Genomic DNA, 20,723 nt, shown 5'->3' on the forward strand with positions numbered 1-20,723 from the left:
CACAAAATCGTTACTTGTTTCAAAAGATCGGGACAAAATAATCGTTCCTTGTTTGTTATTGAATTGAGGGTGCGATTTATATATTTGCGCCTGCCTTTCATTCATACGAGGATTCGTATCATTTGGTATCAGAGCTTTGGCTCATTGAATTCAAGTAAATATCGTTGTTGTTATTTTTCAGATTTGTCTCAAATTTCATTCTGTTTTCAGATCTGTGGTATCTTTTTTTTCTATTGTCATATCTACCAAAAACAAAAACAAAAATTTGTTCTGTTTCAAGTTTTGTGTTATCCTTTGTTCTGTTTTAAGATCTGCGTTATTTCTATCATCTTTTGATAATCCAGAATTCCCGAAAAATTTGTTCTGTGTTATTCTGTCGTTCTTGTTTTTGTGCAATCCATGTGAAACAGTTGCAATTGTTCACAAGTTAAATCTTGTTAGTTTGATAAAAAGAAAATATAAAGATTGAGCACACCTTTGAAAGAACTATCAAATTCGAGTGAAAAACATTTGAGTGCGAGTGTTATTTCTTTGGAGTGATCGTGAGAATTTGGGTGAGGAAAATCTTTTATTTCTACTAACATTTTATTGCATGTATAAAATCTGAAATTAAAATGGAGAGGGAAGTAGGAGAGAGTTCGAACCAGGGGTTGTCTAAGGTTCAAATGGAGGCGTTATTTGGGCATTTTAGTAGAATGATGAGGGTCGAGTTGGATCCTTTATATGAGAGGTTGGATAGGCTTGAAGTTAGTACGAGTGAAAATAAATCTAAGCCTAAAGGTTTGGTTAGAGTGGATGAAGAAGAGAATGATTATGATTTGGAAGGAAAAGAGGAGAGCCAAAACGAGAATTGGGGTAGAAGCGGAAGAGGTAGAGGATTTGGTAGGGGAAGAAGAGAAGCCTTACGTGGTAAGTACGATGATGGGAATAAGGAAGATAATAACATAGGCAACATTAAGATGAAAATTCCGTCGTTCCATGGTAAGTCGGATCCAGAGGCTTATTTAGAATGGGAAAAGTGAGTTGAATTTGTGTTTGATTGTCACCATTATTCCGAACAAAAGAAGGTTAGGTTGGTCGTGGTTGAATTTGTTGATTATGCACTTATTTGGTGGGATCAATTAGTGACCACTAAGAGAAGATGCAATGAGAGGCCTATAGAAACTTGGGCGGAGATGAAAAGCGTAATGAGGAAGAGGTTTGTACCAAATCACTACTATAGAGAAATGTTTAAGAAGTTACAAACTTTGAGACAAGGTGTGAAGAGTGTTGAGGACTACTATAAAGAATTGGAAGTAGTCATGATTAGAGCAAACATAGATGAGGATAGTGAGGCTACTATGGCTCGTTTTCTGTGTGGTTTGAACAGGGAAATTTAAGACCAAATGGAGCTTAGACATTACTTGGATCTAGATGAAATGGTGCAAATGGCGATAAAAGTGGAGCAACAACTCAAGAGGAGAGGAGTTGGTCGTACCACACAAACTGGAAATACATCAACACCTTGGCGTTCCAACGTTGTTAAACGTGAAGAAAGCAAGGTAGTGGTCAAGCCCAAAGTTGACATTAAACAGGAGGCGCCTAAGCAGGGAATGCAAGGTAAACCTGAAACTCCTATTAATCGTTCTAGAGATATTAAATGTTTTAGGTGTCAAGGAGTTGGACATATTGCTAGCCAATGTCCCAATAAAAGGGTGATGGTGTTGAATAATTATGGGGAGTATGAATCTCATAGTGAGGGAGATGATGGAGAGGATGAAGATGAGATGCCTGCATTAGAGGATCCTGATGAGGGATATGAAGCAGTTGTGGGTGAGGCATTAGTGACTAGGCGTATCATGAGTGCCCAAGTCAAAGAAGAGGAGACGAATCAGCGGGAAAACTTGTTCCATACTAGATGTTTTGTCAGTGGCAAAGTTTGCAACGTTATTATAGATGGAGAAAGTTGTACCAATGTTGCTAGTCTTGAGATGGTTGAAAAATTGAGCTTGCCTACTTTGAAACATCCTCAACCATATAGGCTACAGTGGTTGAACGACTGTGGTGAAGTGAAGGTGAACAAACAAGTTTTGGTTGCATTTTCGATTGGAAAGTATGTTGATGAGGTATTGTGTGATGTGGTACCAATGCATGCTTGTCATATTTTGTTAGGAAGACCATGGCAATATGATAGGCAAGTGACACATGATGGGTTTAGAAATAAATATTCTTTTGTACTCAAGAAAGAACCCATTGTTTTACTTCCTTTGTCTCCAAAACAAGTGTTGGAGGACCAATTGAAAAAGAAGAAGAGAGAGGCCGAAAGAAAGAGTGAATTAAAAAGTGAGATGGCCTTTGAAAAGAAAAATGAAATGGCTAAAAACAAAAGTGATAAAAAAATTGAGATAGCCATACAAAAGAAAAATAAGGAAAAAGAAAATGAGAGGAAAGAGACCAAAAAGAAAATATATATGGTCCAAAAGAGTGACATGAAACAATTGTTGCACACACATGATACACTTGTGTTGATTCTTTACAAAGAGATTCTCTTTAACACAAGTGATATAGCCGGAAATCTTCCGAGCATTGTAGTTTCCCTTTCGCAGGAGTTTGATGATATATTTCCGGAGTAGCTACCTCAAGGAATACCACCATTGAGGGGGATTGAGCACCAAATTGATTTTGTGCCCGGAAGTGCATTACCAAATCGTCCAGCGTATAGAAGCAATCCGGAGGAGACCAAGGAGCTTCAACGGCAGGTAAGTGAATTATTAGATAGGGGTTTCGTGCGTGAGTCCATGTCTCCTTGTGTTGTACCTGTTTTATTAGTTCCTATGAAAGATGGCTCATGGCGTATGTGTGTAGATTGTAGGGCAATCAATAACATAACCATTAAGTATAGGCATCCCATACCTAGACTAGATGATATGTTAGATGAGTTGCATGGTGCTTGTATTTTTAGCAAGATTGATTTGAAAAGTGGATATCACCAAATTAGGATGAGAGAAGGTGATGAGTGGAAAACGGCTTTTAAAACCAAGTACGGGTTATATGAGTGGATGGTCATGCCTTTTGGTTTGACTAACGCTCCTAGCACCTTTATGAGGTTAATGAACCATGTCTTGCGTGCATACATAGGAAAATTTGTTGTTGTTTACTTTGATGATATCCTAGTATATAGCAAAGACTTGGATGAGCATGTTAATCACTTGAGAATTGTGCTAATCACACTAAGGGCTGAAAATTTATATGCTAATTTAAAGAAATGTGATTTTTGTACAAGCAAACTTGTCTTCCTTGGTTTTGTGGTAAGTTCGCAGGGGATACAAGTAGATGAGGACAAGGTAAGTGCTATTCGAGATTGGCCAACACCTGCTAATGTTAGTCAAGTTCGAAGCTTTCATGGTCTTGCAAGCTTTTATATGAGGTTTGTAAAAGATTTTAGCACACTAGCGGCACCGATGACGGCGGTGATTAAGAAGAACGTTCCATTCCATTGGGGCGAAGAGCAAGAGAAGTCTTTTAATATTATTAAACAAAAGTTAATTAATGCGCCTTTACTTGTTTTGCCTGATTTTTCTAATACTTTTGAAATTGAATGTGATGCTTCAGGTGTAGGTATTGGTGGTGTTTTGATGCAAGGAGGACGACCAGTGGCGTATTTTAGTGAGAAACTCAATGGAGCAGCGCTGAACTATCCAACGTATGACAAGGAGTTGTACGCGCTTGTGAGGACTTTGGAGGTGTGGCAACACTACTTGAGGCCTAAAGAGTTTGTGATTCACACGGATCATGAGTCTCTTAAGCACCTTAAGGGGCAGCAGAAGTTGAACAAGCGGCATGCCAAGTGGGTTGCATTCATAGGTACATTTCCCTACATCATCAAGTACAAACAAGGTAAGGAAAATGTAGTGGCTGACGCATTATCACGGAGGTATGTACTAATCTCTACTTTGGAGTAAAGTTTTGGGGTTTGAGCATGTGAAGGAATTATATGTGCTAGATGAGGATTTTAAGAATGTATTTGAAACATGTATGCATGGCCCACATGAAAAATTTTATTTGCATCATGGTTTCTTGTTTAAAGAAGATAAGTTGTGCGTCCCTAGATCATCCATTCATGAATTACTTGTTAGGGAGGCACATGGGGGTGGCTTAATGGGGCATTTTGGTGTGGCTAAAACTTTAAGTGCATTGCATGAACATTTCTATTGGCCACACATGAAACGTGACGTTGAGCGTGTTTGTGATAAGTGCATTACTTGTAGACAAGCTAAATCTAAAACACAACCACATGGCTTGTATACACTACTTCCCGTCCCTAGTGAACCTTGGGTTGATATTTCTATGGACTTTGTTTTGGGGTTGCCTAGGACAAAGAAGGGGAGAGATTCTATATTTGTTGTTGTGGATAGATTTTCTAAGATGACTCATTTTATTGCTTGTCACAAAACTGATGATGCATCTCACATTGCGGATCTATTCTTTAGAGAAGTCGTTAGGTTGCATGGCATGCCTAGGACTATTGTTTCGAACCGTGATGTTAAATTCTTGAGTTATTTTTGGAAAACGTTATGGGCTAAACTTGGCACAAAATTGTTGTTTTCTACTACATGTCATCCTCAAACGGATTGACAAACTGAAGTTGTCAATAGAACTTTAGGAATACTTTTGCGTGCTATTCTTAAAAAGAACTTAAAGAATTGGGAGGATTGTTTACCATTTGTTGAGTTTGCTTATAATCGTAGTGTGCATTCTACTACGAATTATTCACCATTTGAAATTGTATATGGTTTTAATCCTTTGACTCCGTTGGATTTGATGTCTTTACCTGTGAGTGAAAGGTTGAATATGGATGGCAAGAAGAAAGCTGAATTCGTTAAAAGTTTGCATGAGAAGGTCAAGGATAACATCGAGAAGAAGAATTTACAATACACGAAGCAAGCCAACAAGGGAAGGAAAAAGATGGTTTTTGAAAAGGGAGATTGGGTGTGGTTGCACTTAAGGAAGGAAAGATTTCCAGAAAAGCGACGTTCAAAACTCTTACCTAGAGGTGACGGACCATTTCAAGTGCTTGAAAAGATCAACGACAATGCCTACAAATTATACCTACCAGGTGAGTATAATGTCAGCTCTACTTTTAATGTTAGTGATCTTTCGTTGTTTGATGTAGGAGATGATCAAGATTTGAGGACAAATCCTTTTCAAGAAGGGGAGAATGATGCAAATGTGGTTGATCAAGCACCAAAGAAAGCATGGGAGTCGTTGGAGTTGCCCGAAGGACCTATAACGAGGGAACAAAGTAAGAAGTTTAAAGATGCACTTCAAGGACTCATGATGAGCTATCAAGGAAGTCCTACAAGTTGGATGTCTAAATTAGAGGAGGTTGAGAATCATGGGAATAATATTGGATGTTTTTGGAATGTTATTCAAGTGCAATTTCCGAAGGTACAGCGCACCCGCGCCAGTTCAGGAACTGCACCCGCGGTCCATAATAATCAAATTTAAGAGAATATTGCCGAAGCTATACCGCACCCGCGGTCAGAAGGCGAGCGCACCCACGGAAGGCGAGCGCACCCGCGCTCCTAAAAGGACCGCACCCGCGGTCCTTTGCATCCACTTCGCCGAAGCGGCACCGCACCCGCGGTCCAGTCTGCAGCGCACCCGCGGTCTTTTGTCAACTTCCGTGTCAAATTTGCTTGTTATCATAATTAAGCCTTTTTACACTACTTTTTCATACTTTATTGAATATATATTCAGTGTATCAGACCATGAGCGAATAATGATGAATGATAGATAAAAGTTCTTGAGTTTTCTCTCAATTTGCAAAGCTTGTGCTTTGTGTTTATCAAAATCAAACTTATCAAAGATTGCATCTTTGTGGCGTTTGTCGATTGTTCTTCGCACGGATTGTCAAAACAAGTTCTTTGAAGGTTCGTTTGAAATTCAATTGTTTTATCGTTGATATTTGTTGCTAAGTTATAATCGCTTAGAGGTGAATATCACAAAATCGTTACTTGTTTCAAAAGATCGGGACAAAATAATCGTTCCTTGTTTGTTATTGAATTGAGGGTGCGATTTATATATTCGTGCTTGCCTTTCATTCGTACGAGGATTCGTATCACATTATCATTTGATACCTAGGGAATCATGTAAGAGATGCTGCTAGGCGTTTAACATTATTGGTTGGGTACTATCAGATTTGAGTTCTGATGTTCTTATTATCAAGGAGTTGATAATTAAGAATGGAGCAATTGGGTATGCTCATATAAGGATATGTTTAGTCCCAAATCACATTAAGATGTGAACCACGACTAGTTGTATCAATGAACCATTGAGGGCCACACAAGTGCTAACTTTTTAGATCCCGTAGAGAAAGAAATTAGTTCAATGTGTTGAACGGTTTGTAAAATAGTTTATAAGCACAAGGAAAATTAGAAGTATGACTTCTATAAGGGGAATGTAACTTTTAACTTGTGGAAGTGTTCCTAAATTAAAAGTTGGCCAAGTGAATAATGTATTTGAAAATTTGTGATTTTCATTAACATTGTTGTGGAATAAATTAAATGAATTCAAGTGTTGAATTAATTAAACACATTAGTGGACCTAATAGAGTCAAAATAATTAAATTAATTCATATGTTGAATTAATTAAATAATATTGGGCCTTGTAGAACACAATTAGAGATAATTATTAAACTTGGGTTTGAGTAAAATCAAGTAAAGTTTAAATTGTCTCAAATGTGTTTGAGACATTTAAATAAAAGTCCATGGACCTTGTAATTGTTCCAAGCCCAAATAGAATAGCATGCATGGGAGATGAAGGGTTGGAGGATACTTTTTCAACATCCAAGGCATGGCATGCACATGCTCACTTTTACTTTTGCAAGCACCAAGAAAAGCCATCCTTCTCTCCTCCCCAATTCACTTTGCCGAAATTTACTCATACATTTTCCCTTCAATTTTACTTCTTCGCTTGTTGATGAATGCACACACTTCTCAAAGAAAAATTCCTTACATTTACTAGTGCAAGTGTAATGTGGATCTTCTGTGTTGGTGGTGGGCTTAATTTTTGAGCAAAGAATCTCATTGGAAGCTTGTAGCATAGTCTATCATTCAAGAGCTAAGGTGTTTACATCTTAGTTGGAGTCAGAATCAATCTTAAGATATTGATAGGTAAGAATTTCTAAAACACCCTATGAATGTCATTTTGTGTTTTATTGTATTTGCTACAAACTATAGTTTAGGGTGCTCGATTCTCTTGTATAAAATTTTTTAAACTTCCGTTGCGCAAGAGGGCACCTTAACCGATCCCCTTTCAGAAAATTGGATTTAGTTACACACATTCGCCCACACATTCTGTAAGAATTATAAGAGATTCTCTAGATTGTATGAATAATAATGAGTTATTGCCGAATGTTTAATATTTTATTTTTATTTATTGAATATTAAATTTATTTATGATTAAATGTATGTTAATTTTTCACATAAATATTTTCACACTTTAATTGGATCGTTTAACGGAAGAATGACATAGACGTGAAGACGATTATTGATTATACGAAAACAAAATTTGGCGATGTGTTTGTCCCGTTATTTTCTTTAATCATGCTGACCAAACAAACGTAAGTCAGCAATCCCTGAATCACTAAAAGAACCAGGTTGAGTAGTAGAGGGTCCTGCAGTATCCAGCTGAGTTGACGGAATATTAGTGTCATACCCACTTGGTTGCCTAACCATGTCACTTCTCCACCCGAATGCTGACTGATGGGAAATTGGAGAAGGCGTACTGAAATTTTTTTGGACATTAAAGTGCCCGGAAAAAATATTATGGTTGAAAACCAATGACATTAACTATAGGTGATATGGTGCGTACAGTTATTCGATTATACCATTCAAAGTAGTCTTCGTCAGTTTGCGTCGAACGCTCGTGTCGTACCCCTTTAGCAACATATCTCAACCTACTATTCCACAACTCAACTGAATTTTTATGATAATCTCCCCAGTTGGTGTTTCGATGACCTGTTCTCTTGATATTATGCAGATCATCGTTGTCGACGGCAGACACTGGAATTGATTGTCGTCTTCTGAATTGTCGCATCACCATATTAGGACGATGCATCTCCACGATGTCAAAGCAAATAACGGGACAAACACATCGCCAAATTTTGTTCATGTCTATGTCATTCTTCCGATAAACGATCTAATTAAACTGTGAAAAATATTTATGTTAACAATTAATATACATTTAATCATAAATAAATTTAATATTCATTAAATCAAAATAAAATATTAAACATTCGGTAATACCTCATTATTATTCATACGATCTAGAGAATCCCTTATAATTCTTACAGAATGTGTAACTAAATCCAATTTACAATTACATATCAAAATATTATAAGAGATATACATGATATTACCACAATAAATTTTAAATATTACTGTGCACTATATGAAAAAACTGGAATAATAGCATCTGGATCAATGGTAGGTACAACTAATGTTAACCCATCTCGGTTGGGGTTAACGCATTTAATTCTGCTCCATGTCCATATCTGCTTATAATAATAATAATAGTTAAACACATATAACAAAAAATTGTTTTAAATAATCAAATTACTTTATTTATACCTGCAGGATATATAAAGGTCCAGCCATTGTAGTCTTCTCTATTCGTGTTGCGTTACACAACTCACGGTATAAAAAAGCTAAAACAGCACTACCCCAACTGCAAGACTTTACGTTATCAATATCCTGTAGCAATTGCAAAAAAATGATTCTAGCAGAGCCTCCTTGATAGTCAAGGAAAATTGTTCCTTCAATAATCATTAACGCAACACAACGGATATATTTGACAACATCTACTTCTGAATTATCATCACTAACAAGGTTAGACATGCAATGGTCGTGTAGTGCAGTCATAGAAAAATGACCATCTTTTAAATGTTTTGATGATGGTACAAATTCCAACAAATCCAAACATATGTGTTGCCATTCCTCAACTGTATGTGACATATCTATTCCAATGGCTGCTTGACCATCAATTCTTAGAACCCAAATGATTGAAACATCCTGCAACTTGACAGTTGCTTCACCACATGTAAAATGAAACGTGTGTGCCTCGCGCCGCCAGCCAACGTTCAACAAGAGTAGTAATCAAATGATTATCAAAAACTTGTGACCCACATTCTAAAACTCCATAAAAACCAATATCATTCAAGTATGCAAGTACACGATTGTGTATGTAATTATCGGTGTATAACTTCCAAATCAAATTGTCTGACCTCTTCACTTTGACAATATCATCAACGGTTTCGGAAGAAACTTTAGACGACATATGTGTGGCTTGTAAATAAAAGACAATGGGATCTTCTGGAGCTCGATTATCTGCCATTCTTATATAACTTGTTGATCTTCTAAACTTTGTTATAGGGTAAAAAAGGATACTGCAAGATTCACGAGAGAAATAATCCGTGAGAGAGTCTGAAAGAGTAAGGGATGGAGGAAAAAAAAGAGGAGAAGGAAAGATAAGGTGGAGAAGGGGTGGAGACGGAGGCTCCACGCAACATCTGTGCTTTGCAAGCGCACATAATGCTCCACGTTGGAGCACCCGTGCTTACGAAGCACGGATAATGCTCACGTGGAGCAAGATCCGTGCTTCGTTTAAAAAATGTCAAAAATACTGTGATCCGTGCTTCGTAAGCACGGATTACAGTATATTTGAATTTTTTTAATCTATTTTTGAAATAAAATTTAAAATTTAAATTATTTATAAAAAAACACGTGCAAGATGTTTATGCCAAATACTGAGTTTGTCAAAATAGCCAAAAAAGGGCTAGACTTTGAGATGTAAGTTTCAGGGTATGTAATTCATAGATTTCTTTGAACTTGCAGCAAAGGTTGGGGAGTACGAGGAACTATTGACAGAGGAGTCGTCTAAGAAGAAAGAAACAATGGGCTCTTGTTACCAGGAGGTGGAAGAGATTGCCCTGGCCGAAATTCAATCCAACGGCTCGTGCATAGTCCCTTTACTCAAGATAAAATCCACAGAGTCGGAGAAGAAGAGCACTACCCAACCTCACAAGGACATGCAGTACACATTCGATGTTTCCAAAACAGACGACATATTTGATTTTTTGGTTAAAGAAAATTTCATCACTTTTCCACCTGATCATCAAATGTCTGCTAAAGACGATCTGAAAAGTCGAGAATACAGTAAGTATCACAACTCATATAATCATTCCACTAAATTGTGTGGGCTTTCAAGAATGATCTGCAGAAAAGAATCAACAAAGGAATATTGAAATTCCCTAACAAGCAAGAGTCCATGGCAGTGGAAAATGGCTCATTTCCTCCTACGGCGTCGGTAAACGTGAACGTCACAGATTTGAGAAATTTGTGGAATGACCAGAGAGAAGTCGATCCTTTGCAGTGGAATACCGAAGAATTAAGAAATGTTGGATCCCGAAGGGTCAACTGTTTTAAGCCACTGGAAGGTATAGTACTGATCGACTAAGAACATTTCAGCAGCGTTTTCCCAGTAGTGTTGGTGAATCCACGGCCTCTAGGCCGAGGAATTAACATCTCTTCGAGAGACCGGTGGTTGAGAATCAATGGTTTAGAGGGGAGTCGTCTCACAATCAGCATCAGGGATACTCGGACAGGATAAACGTGTACGGAGTCGAACCACGAAAGATAGAAATCAAGAATAAGTCACTCTATCATGATAAAAGTCGGAATGTGAATGAAGCTCTAGTGACAAAGACCATAGAGGTCAGGGAAGTTCGACCCAGATTTGTACGTCCTGTCAGAAAAGAATTCATCGACGAATGGAGAGTGGTCCAACACAGAAAATTCCCTAGGACACCAAATCGAACCCAGAAAAAAAGGCTATTGAGGGAAAGAGCCGCTGCAAAAAGAGAAGAACTTTCTAAGGTGGACAATGAACTCATACATGATATGCCTGTGATCAAATCACAAGCGAGAAGTAGGTCAAAGTTTGGTAGGTTCGCCACTGAAGATAAGTTGGTAGACGAAGACGATGATTTTCTGAGTGATGATGAGAATCAAGAAAGGAAAACACTGGGTTTCTATGTAGGGAAGTTCCACATCTCAGTGGACTGTGCCACAGGAGTGACGATACTACGAGAAAGGTTAAAACTTGTCAAGGAAGAGTGCGAGGAGTTTGTGTCAGAAGTAGCAGTTGAAGAGGTAAAGGTTGGCAGCAAACTCCCCGAAGGAGGTTCAGGATTTTTCATCAGAGAAGATCACCCTGACAAGCCTAAGCAGGTGGTTTTGGAAAAGCCAACAGCCGCTATGACTAATCACATAAGGCCTTTATACATCAAGGCTCATGTGAATGGCAAGACAGTGTCCAAAGTGTTAATCGATAATGGCTCGATAGTGAATGTCTTGCCAGTGAGGATGTCGAAATATTTGGGCAAAAGTGAAGAAGACCTAATCCCCACAGAAGCTTCTGTTGCTGCGTTTACAGGAGAAATCACCAAGACCATTGAGATTTTCCCATCTGATGTTACTATGTGGAGTATGTCGTCTATATGCACATTTTTCGTTGTGAACTCGTCTGCCAACTTTCAAGCTTTGTTATGCAGAGATTGAATCCATGCAAATCGGTGCATCTCATCCTCAATGTACTGGTTCCTTTTATTTTGGAAAGGAGATGACGTGGAGATTGTGGAAGCCGATTGTAATGCTCGAGATTTGAGTGTGATACTTATGAATTGGTATATATTATGAATAAGGCGATAGAAGAATAGACGGGAAGAAGCGGCGTTGCAATTTGAGTGTTTTGGCAAAGAGAGACCGCACCCGTGCCAAGAAATTCTACCGCACCCGCGGTGACTGGCCAGTAGGGTACGTTTTTGGTGAAAGAAGACAACGCACCCGCGGTACCAGACAGAGCGCCCCCGCGGTGTTGCTACAGTAAGGTGAGCGCACCCGCGGTATAAAGCATAGCGCACCCGCGGTTCTTGCTTCTGGAAAAATTGATGTATATCAGTACATCGAGCGCACCCGCGGTCCAAGGTATAGCGCACCCGTGGTGCGACGTGCTGTATGAAGATTTAGCCACATGTTTTACATGCAATTGAGATATATATATAGATCTTGATTCCTCACGATTTCAGCAGAAGAAATCGTGATTTTCCCTCAGCAAATTCCTCAAAGCTTCCCATACCTTTAAATCGTGATTTTGAAATATCCGTGTATCAGAATTTGAATTCGAACGCAGTATCGTGCTCCTCTCGCTACGAGCTACAACTGGACGTAAGTTTTACTACGTTTTGATATGATTTAAAAATATGAGGTTGATGGAATCGAATAGGATTCATATATGGTGTTCTAGACATAGTAGACATCGTAGAATCGAAACCGGATTGAAGAACAGATATGGTATGGAATTATTATGAATTTCGGAAGATATTGAGTAGGAATCGATATCAGATTTGTATTGTTACTGATTATGAATTGAGAGTTGATCATTATTATGTGCGCTGGATATACTGATCAGTATGTATTTGAAGTCAGATCGAAGAACAGACTGTTTATACAATTGTTATAATTTATCAGATTTGATAGGATTGAAATGATGCCGATTTAGTATCAGATTATGTTAATCGATTGATTATGAGTTATGGAGATTGATATACACTGATCTGTACTACTGGTACTTGGAAATTGGACCATTGTGCCGTCAAAATTTGATAAGACTGAGAGATCTTAAATTGAATTGAATATTGATACAGTAGATTGGATATTAATCAGAACTTAGTTTGAATTAAGCTATACATTGATACAGTGTATTCGATATTGTTATTGCCAGATTGTTTTGGACAGGCAGTGAGTTTGAGACTTCGACAGAACCAGATCGACAGAACGAAAAGAAAGGTATAAGTCAGTGTTAACCGGGAGATCGACTTGAGTCAGATTAGACTTGAGTTTCCCTAAACCACATACGTGTATGTTATTGTTTTCATATTTTTGTATGCTTTGTCTAAGTATGTTGATTTTATTGATGTATATAGAAGCAGTGAATAACAGATAGTTATTGAGTGTGAGTCACTGACAGAGGGGCTAGATTTTGACAGAGCGATCACTGGCCCATTATACCTTGTCAGAATAGGATTGGCAGACATGCCAAGTCTTTGGCAGATCTGCCAAGACACTGGACGTTTGGTGTATCGACGTGCTTAAGAGACAGAGCAGGTCCTTATTGCTGATAATTCGATACAGATCAGACCAAAGTCCAGAAATAGGAACGTACCGCCACCACGAACGGGAGGGTAGGTGGGAGACTTGTTACGTTCTTATTCAGACCGGGATCCCTAGATGAGAGATGAGTCGAGTCTGAGAGATTGAGTCAGAGTCTTAGAATCACAGAGTGTGATTCAGAGTCTATATTGATTCATTTTTCTTATGTGATACATGTTCAGAGTATGAATTACTGTTTGATATCAATTTATGATTTCAGATTATGATACATGTCTTGATATCTATTTCATGCTTTTATATATGATGTTATATGAAATGCATGTATACATGATTTATACTGGGATTAAATTCTCACTGGAGTTATCCGGCTGTTGTCTTACTTGTATGTGTGCATGACAACAGGTGGGACAGGATCACGGTCGAGAAGATGATGAGAGATCGAGATTAGAGTTGTGATTCCGGACTTTGATGTAGATAGGTTTCATTACTTGGTTGTAGTAGTTGAACCTTAATGTGGAACTAGAATGCATGTTGTACAAAACTTGTAGTTTTATACTGTTTGTATATTAATTAATCCCATTACGTACCGCAGTTTAAAGAAAAAAATTTTATGGCCCTAATTACTTGATTAGTAAATTGATCCTAATAACGATTAAGAAGATAATTAGCGTCCGGGTCCCCACACCGATGCACAGCCTTTCCAAGCTCATGCCAACACAGTGGAGGCCAGATACTATAACGGAGATTTCGGGCCCATCAAAGTCTATGGAGATGATAGAAAAGGGAGTCCGGTTTACATGCAGTCCCCAACCCCAAGTTTAGTGTTGAACCAGATACTTAAACCTACTGTCATCGGGCCATATAGGCCGATAATTCAGTCAACGATTGAGGAGATCGATGATTCAATACAACCAAAAGGAGAAAGAGGTTGCTGCAGTCTCAGTGTGGAAAGTCTGTGTGCAACAGGTTCTGGATGAAGTATGCAATGAGGAACAATGGAATACCCATGAGACGGAAATGGTTTATGAAGATGAGTTCGAAGAGGAGTATGAGGAAGATGAGCTTCAAGTTGACGAGTTATTAATGATGCCATCTCAACTGGAAGATGGCCAACATGAGGTACAAGACCCGTTAGAAGAGATTGATAAGTGAAAGATTTGCACTTAATTTATATTAGAATCCATTTTGAATTATGCTTGTTTCGAACAGAATTATGCGTTTTTGGTTTGTTTTTGTTGTCATTTCAGGAATAGAGAAAATAGTGGGCACGAAACCAAGTGGACTAAGAAAACAGAGTAGTACGCAGCCGAGAGCACACCCACGGACAGAGGTGCGAGCGTGGCCGCGCCACTTCACGCGCAGCCGCGCGCACATACGCGCAAGTCATCGACCCGAGAGGCGCGCGCCACCGCACCACTTCTCGCGCAACCGCGCGCACAGATACAACATGAAGACCCGAGAGGTGCGCACCATCATGCCACTAAACGCGCAGCCGCGCGCTCGCAGCATCAAGCCACTCAGTAGAAGCGCACGCGCCACCGCGCGCGTCGCGTTCCAGAAAGTTATAAATTGCGCAATTCTTAGGTCAGAAAAGGGAGGGGGTCGTCATTGGAGAAAGAAGATGCATGAGCAGCCGCCTTGGGAGAGAAAAAAGGACGCGAAAAACCGAAAGCACACGCGAGACGAAGATTCAGAGTGCGAAGAACAATCACAAATACGAAGGACCACGGATCTAGGGACAGAGACGACACTTGGGATTTTTTATCTTTTCCTTCGCTTCTTTATTTTATTGTGTAGTGATGTATAAAATATGAATATGTCTTCGCTTGGATTCCGTGATGAACTAAATTTCCATTCTAGAGGTTGACGTAGCTTTGTCTACGATGATTTGACATGGATATGTTGATGATTGAATTCCATTTTTGTTTAATTGTGTTCTCTACATTTATTTCACTGCAATTTACTGGCCATAAATTGTGTGTTGTCTGATTAATTCTACAACTCGGAGAGGGACTAGGATTATAGATCATTAGAGACACATCGTTGAATGTTTATATCGTTCGGAAGGCGTATAACTTTAGCGAGGCTTAGGTAAGGACATTGTTTGCATTTATCAATTAAACTTAGATTTTTATTAGGAATAATTGAATCGAAGTTTGATTTATACAATTTATTTGTCACTTGGGAAAGGGGGAATAAAACACGTAAGTGTTCTTAGCCATTAAATAATAGGAATTTATGAAGTTAAACACAACCAGAAGAATTATCGTAGAAACTCAGTTAAATCATTCCTCTAGATATTCTCTCTCATAGTTATTTCTCCAGTCGGTGATTCAATTAATTCATTGTTTTCAATTAATTCTTTCAAACAAACCAATCTGGTTATTGATATTTTCTAGATAAAGTCTTGACTATTTTTAATTACAATCATTGATATATATTTTATTTACACTCCTCGTGGGATCGACACTTGCACTCAAAAATACATTTTACTATAACTTGACGTCGTGCGCTTGCGAGCAAATCAAGAAAACACGCAACAAGGTTTTGGTGCCGCTGCCGGGGAGTGTCAAAATTTAAATTTATATCAGTATTGTTACCAATTAGTCTAGATTTTAATTTAGAGCTTTATTTTATTTTAATTTTTATATTTATTGGGTTGTTCATTTTTTCTGCTTGACAGTGTATGCTGAGATCGCAAAACTCAGACTTGCTGATTTTTGACCCGGAGATCGAAAGAACTGCGAGAAGATTAAGAAAAGCAAGAAGGGAAGAGATCCAAGCAATGGCTGAACACAGAGAGAATGACAGACATAATCCTCCAGAAGCTATACCTATCAGAGATCACTTCCGACCAGTGATCAACACTCATTATTCTTGCATCGTTCGAGGGACCATAAATGCCAATAATTTCGAGCTGAAACCCGCTCTTATCAATATGGTTCAACAAAACCAGTTTTCTGGAACCGCTACTGTAGATCCTCATCTACATCTCATAACATTCCTTCAAATCACTGACACGGTAAAAATAAATGGTGTTTCTGATGATATAATTCGATTGCGCTTGTTTCCTTTTTCTCTTAGGGACCAAGCAAGAGGATGGCTACAATCGCTTCCCTTGGGAAGCATCACGACATGGCGGGAGCTGGCGACAAAGTTCCTTTCTAAATATTTTCCCCTTGCGAAGTCTGCACAATTGAAGATTGAGATCATCACTTTTAGACAGACCGACTTCGTGCAGTTGTATGAAGCTTGGAAAAGGTATAAAGAGTTGTTCCGGAGGTGCCCGAATCATGGTTTTGGAGACTGGGTGCAGATTGAGCTATTCTATAACGGGTTGAATGGTCAAACACGGACAACAGTAGATGCAGCGGCAGGTGGCACGATCTTTGCCAAATCTCCTGCTCAAGCCTATGACTTGCTTGAGAAGATTACTATTAATAGCTACCAATGGCCGTCGGAGAGATCAGGAGTTCAGAGGACTGCTGGAGTTTATGCTGTGGATCCTGTCACATCACTCACTGCACAAGTATCAGAATTGACTACACAGATAGCGACTACGAATAAAGTGAGTATATCAAACACTGAGGGAGCATCATTTGTCGTTGAAGAATCGCAAATTCCTGAAGAAGTGCAGTACGTCAACAACAAGAACTTTGGAGGCTATGAAGGATATCGAGGTAACCCTCCTCCTAACACTTATCATCCTGGTTTGAGAAATCATGAGAATTTTTCATATGCAAACAATAAGAATGTATTGAATCCTCCACTGGGGTTCAATACATCAAATGGGGAAGGGAAGCCATCATTTGAGGACTTGGTCAGGACATTCTTTTCTGAATCTGGTAAGAGGATGGCTAGGACTGAGTCTAGGCTTGACAACCAAGAGACCCACATGGCAAGTATTGGTGCGACCTTGAAAATCCTTGAATCGCAAGTGGGGCAGATAACAAAGCAACTCATGTCTCAACCATCAGGCACAGTCTCAAAGACTACAGACCCAAATCTGGGAGAAGTGAATGCCATTTTTATACAGCATGAAGAGTTAGGTGTGATAGGCAGAGAAGAGAAGGAGGTTGAACCCACACCTGTTCGGGATGAAAATCCAACTTCAACCAAAAGAGCCCAAGGTAAGAAATATGAGAGGTATGATTTAAATCAATGCATTGATATTTCTTTACTTCCCTACCCCTAGAGATTTTTACAATTACAAGCTGAATTTCAAAAGAAAAAAGGTCTTGAAGATCTCAAGAACCTACACACTAATAATGAGTTTGCAGATAAGGTAGAAGGTGAATTTACCGAAGGAACACGAAGAAATCGTCCTCATAAGTTGCTAGATCCCAGTGAATTTATTATGTCATGTGAAATAGGGGGTCATTTAGTGGAAAAAGCTATATGTGACTCAGGAGCGAGCATGAATATAATGCCAAGTTCTCTCTACGAGAAACTTGGATTGAGCATGATGAGGCCCATAGGACTAAGTTTATAGATAGCAGATAAATCGATCAGGACACCGTTGGGCATCGTGGAAGATGTTGAACTTCGGATCGAAAAATTGAAGGTTTTAGCAGAGTTCGTGGTACTTGACATGGAGAATAGTCAGAACGTTCACGTCATTCTAGGACGACCATTATTGGCTGTTGTTGGAGCCATCATTGACGTGAAACGAGGTAAGATGACCATGGAAGTTGAAGGTCAACTGTTGGCAATAAGGGCATCCAAGAAATCATACAACCCACCTTGAGCAGTCAAGTGACAGTCGAGCTGACGACGTTAAACCAAGCGCTGTGTGGGAGCCAACCCAAAATTTTTATTTTTTAGCATTCATTTTGTTTTTATTATTTTATTTTATTTTACTCCCTTAGTTGTTAATTTTACCCACCACCAGATCTATCACCGTCGCAGCCCATGGACGAGGATGATGAAGATGATGCGGACGACAACTCGAGCCCCGAGTTCTGACACTCGTGTGCGAGGTATGCATTGTCGTGTTCTTTATTCCTATACATTGAGGACAATGCATACTTTAAGTTTGGGGGGGTGAATTTGCTTGCTTGTTAAAATTATTATTATGATTTTTTATTGCTCAGTAGTTAAATTGATTTTTTTTCTTTCTTCTTTAGTTTTTTTATTTATTGCATGCTAGATTTGTTAAGGAGAGTCATGGATAAGTAAAATGTGTGGCCGATGATGAAAATTGAATTGCGGTCCTGAAGTATGTATGTGTTCATGATAACTTAGGAGTCACAATTATTTTGCACTGTTGTGTTTGTTGATACTATCGTTGCTTAGAGACAAGTTGCATGCCTGTGATGCTAAATAGACGATGAAGATCTGATTCTTGGTAATTCTTGCATGAAATTGATTGACACTTTTGCAAACATAGAAATGATCTAGGCAATTTTTCACGATATCTTTGGGCCTGTGTTCTTTGTTTACCGTCAATTGTAGCCCTTTGAGCTTCAAGTTAATTGAGATGCTTAAAATTTCTTTTGTACCTACCTCGTATATCATTTTTTTGGTTGAACAAATGCATGTGATTAGTTTGTATGAGTTGACTAATGGATTGACGGAAATCTAGAACTTGTTTGAGCACTTTTCGAGGTGAAATACGGATAATATGTGACATAGGAATGATTTAGGCGATCTTTGGAGCCGTTTAGAGCCTTCAAGCCTACCTGAAAAAGGCCCTAAAACTCCTTGCTTGAAAATTTGCGGAAAATTAAAAATTTTCTTTTTAAAAGAACTTAAGTGGCCTCATTCATAAAATCACTGGTGAATCAAGTTCAATATTTCAAAATATTGCAGCGGAAGGAAATAAAGTTTGCCAAAAATCACAATTTAAAAATATCCAACGACTGATAAAATGTTTGCGGAATAAAATAACGACTGCTGCTCTGAGGTCCTCGGGTGCCACTACTGCCGACCCAAGCTAGCTCACTGGTCCCCGCCCTCGGCCCTGGCCTCAACAGTACCTACAACAATCAAGTCTAGTGAGCCTAAAGACTCAGCATGCATATATCGCAGGTAACGAGTAAAATCTGGAGTAAAATATGCATGGGATAAAATATCATGTCATGAGGCATGCTGAAAATACTCTGTACTGAGCAATTATAATACGTGCATAACTGAACTGATAATCACAAAAAAAAATGTTTGCCCCTTGGAGCCTGTACTGAAATAACTGATAAAATTTTCTGTCGAGATTATGTTTTACGCCTGTGGCCACTGCACTAAGCTGAACTGATCGGTAACTGACTACCGGGGAGGCTGAAACTGAACTGAGCTGGCCGGTCACTGGCGACCGGGTGGTACCATACTGAACTGATCGGTAACTGACGATCGTATAAAATAACACTCCCACATAGTGAATGAACCACAAGCCATATCGCATAAATCTCAAAAATAATCATTTTCTGTTTAATGCACGTAATATAATTAACTGACGTAATGAAAAATCATGTAATTTTACCAACTGGATTGGATTGGATCGTCCCCAGGCTCGCTGCAACCTAACTGTGCCATGAAAAATATGCAATAGCTTAAACTTGACCAACTATGCAATTTACGTTCAAAAGATGCGACTATGACGCCTAATGACTTCGCATTTAATCATGACTCCGAGCCAACCTGAACCGACACCAAACCGACGTATAGTCATGATTAAAATACGCTGAAAAATCGTGAAATGATAGGATCAAAATCTAGGTGGAATGGAGGCCAAAACACGAAACGCTCTTTCGAGAGTCAATTTGGCACATCGCACCGTAAATTCTCGTACGACCTCAAAAATGATCCAAATGACGAACGGTCAAAAACATGACCTTCCTAACTCAATGAGGCACTGTCCAGTCCAAGGCCATGGGCTAAAAGCCAACCAAGAACTCGAACGAGCCTTCTAAACGACACAGCAACTTGCTGTAAATTTCCAGCAGCTGCACACCCGTGTAACTTGTGTTGTTTTCGAGACTACCGGCCATTGGGGCGTGAACCACCAACCAGAGACTCTTACCAACATCCCAAGGAATGATTTGAACCATGGCTAAGGGCCCTAGGCCAGCCACAATCCGCATCACACCAAAACTCAACCGAAGGGTCCAACCGAGAGCAACGTGCATGCGTGTGTAGAGTTTATGCTATGATCGATGTCTCGTGTCGTTCCAATGGCCATTTGATTGACCATGGCACGATCTAGACATCTAGGAGCATGATATGAACCGTGGCTAAGGGCCATAGGCCAACCAAGATCCACACCAAGCAACCACAATCCGAAACCATATGCTGAACAAATGAAGAAGCCGAATGGGGAAAGGGGCTGTTTTGATGTTTTGATTAAAAACCGAGGGGCCATGGACCAAGCCACCAAAAGGGTGACTTAGTCACGTCTTAGACATGCTAGAGGAGTGATCTAACCATGGCTAAGAGCCCTTAGGGCAGCCAAGATCAGATCAAACCCTCATGACAAGAAACTGAAATTTTCGAACACCATTTTCTGCACCTATGGGGCTT

General features: G+C 39.2%; 1 pseudogene; it reads left to right on the plus strand.

The window, feature by feature from the left end:
• The first annotated feature begins 1,175 nt into the window (after positions 1-1,175).
• LOC142530576 (uncharacterized) lies at positions 1,176-11,600 on the plus strand (annotated as a pseudogene).
• Positions 11,601-20,723: the final 9,123 nt, after the last annotated feature.

This window comes from Primulina tabacum, chromosome 17, assembly GCF_025594145.1.
Source record: "Primulina tabacum isolate GXHZ01 chromosome 17, ASM2559414v2, whole genome shotgun sequence".
Taxonomy (NCBI): Eukaryota; Viridiplantae; Streptophyta; class Magnoliopsida; order Lamiales; family Gesneriaceae; genus Primulina; species Primulina tabacum.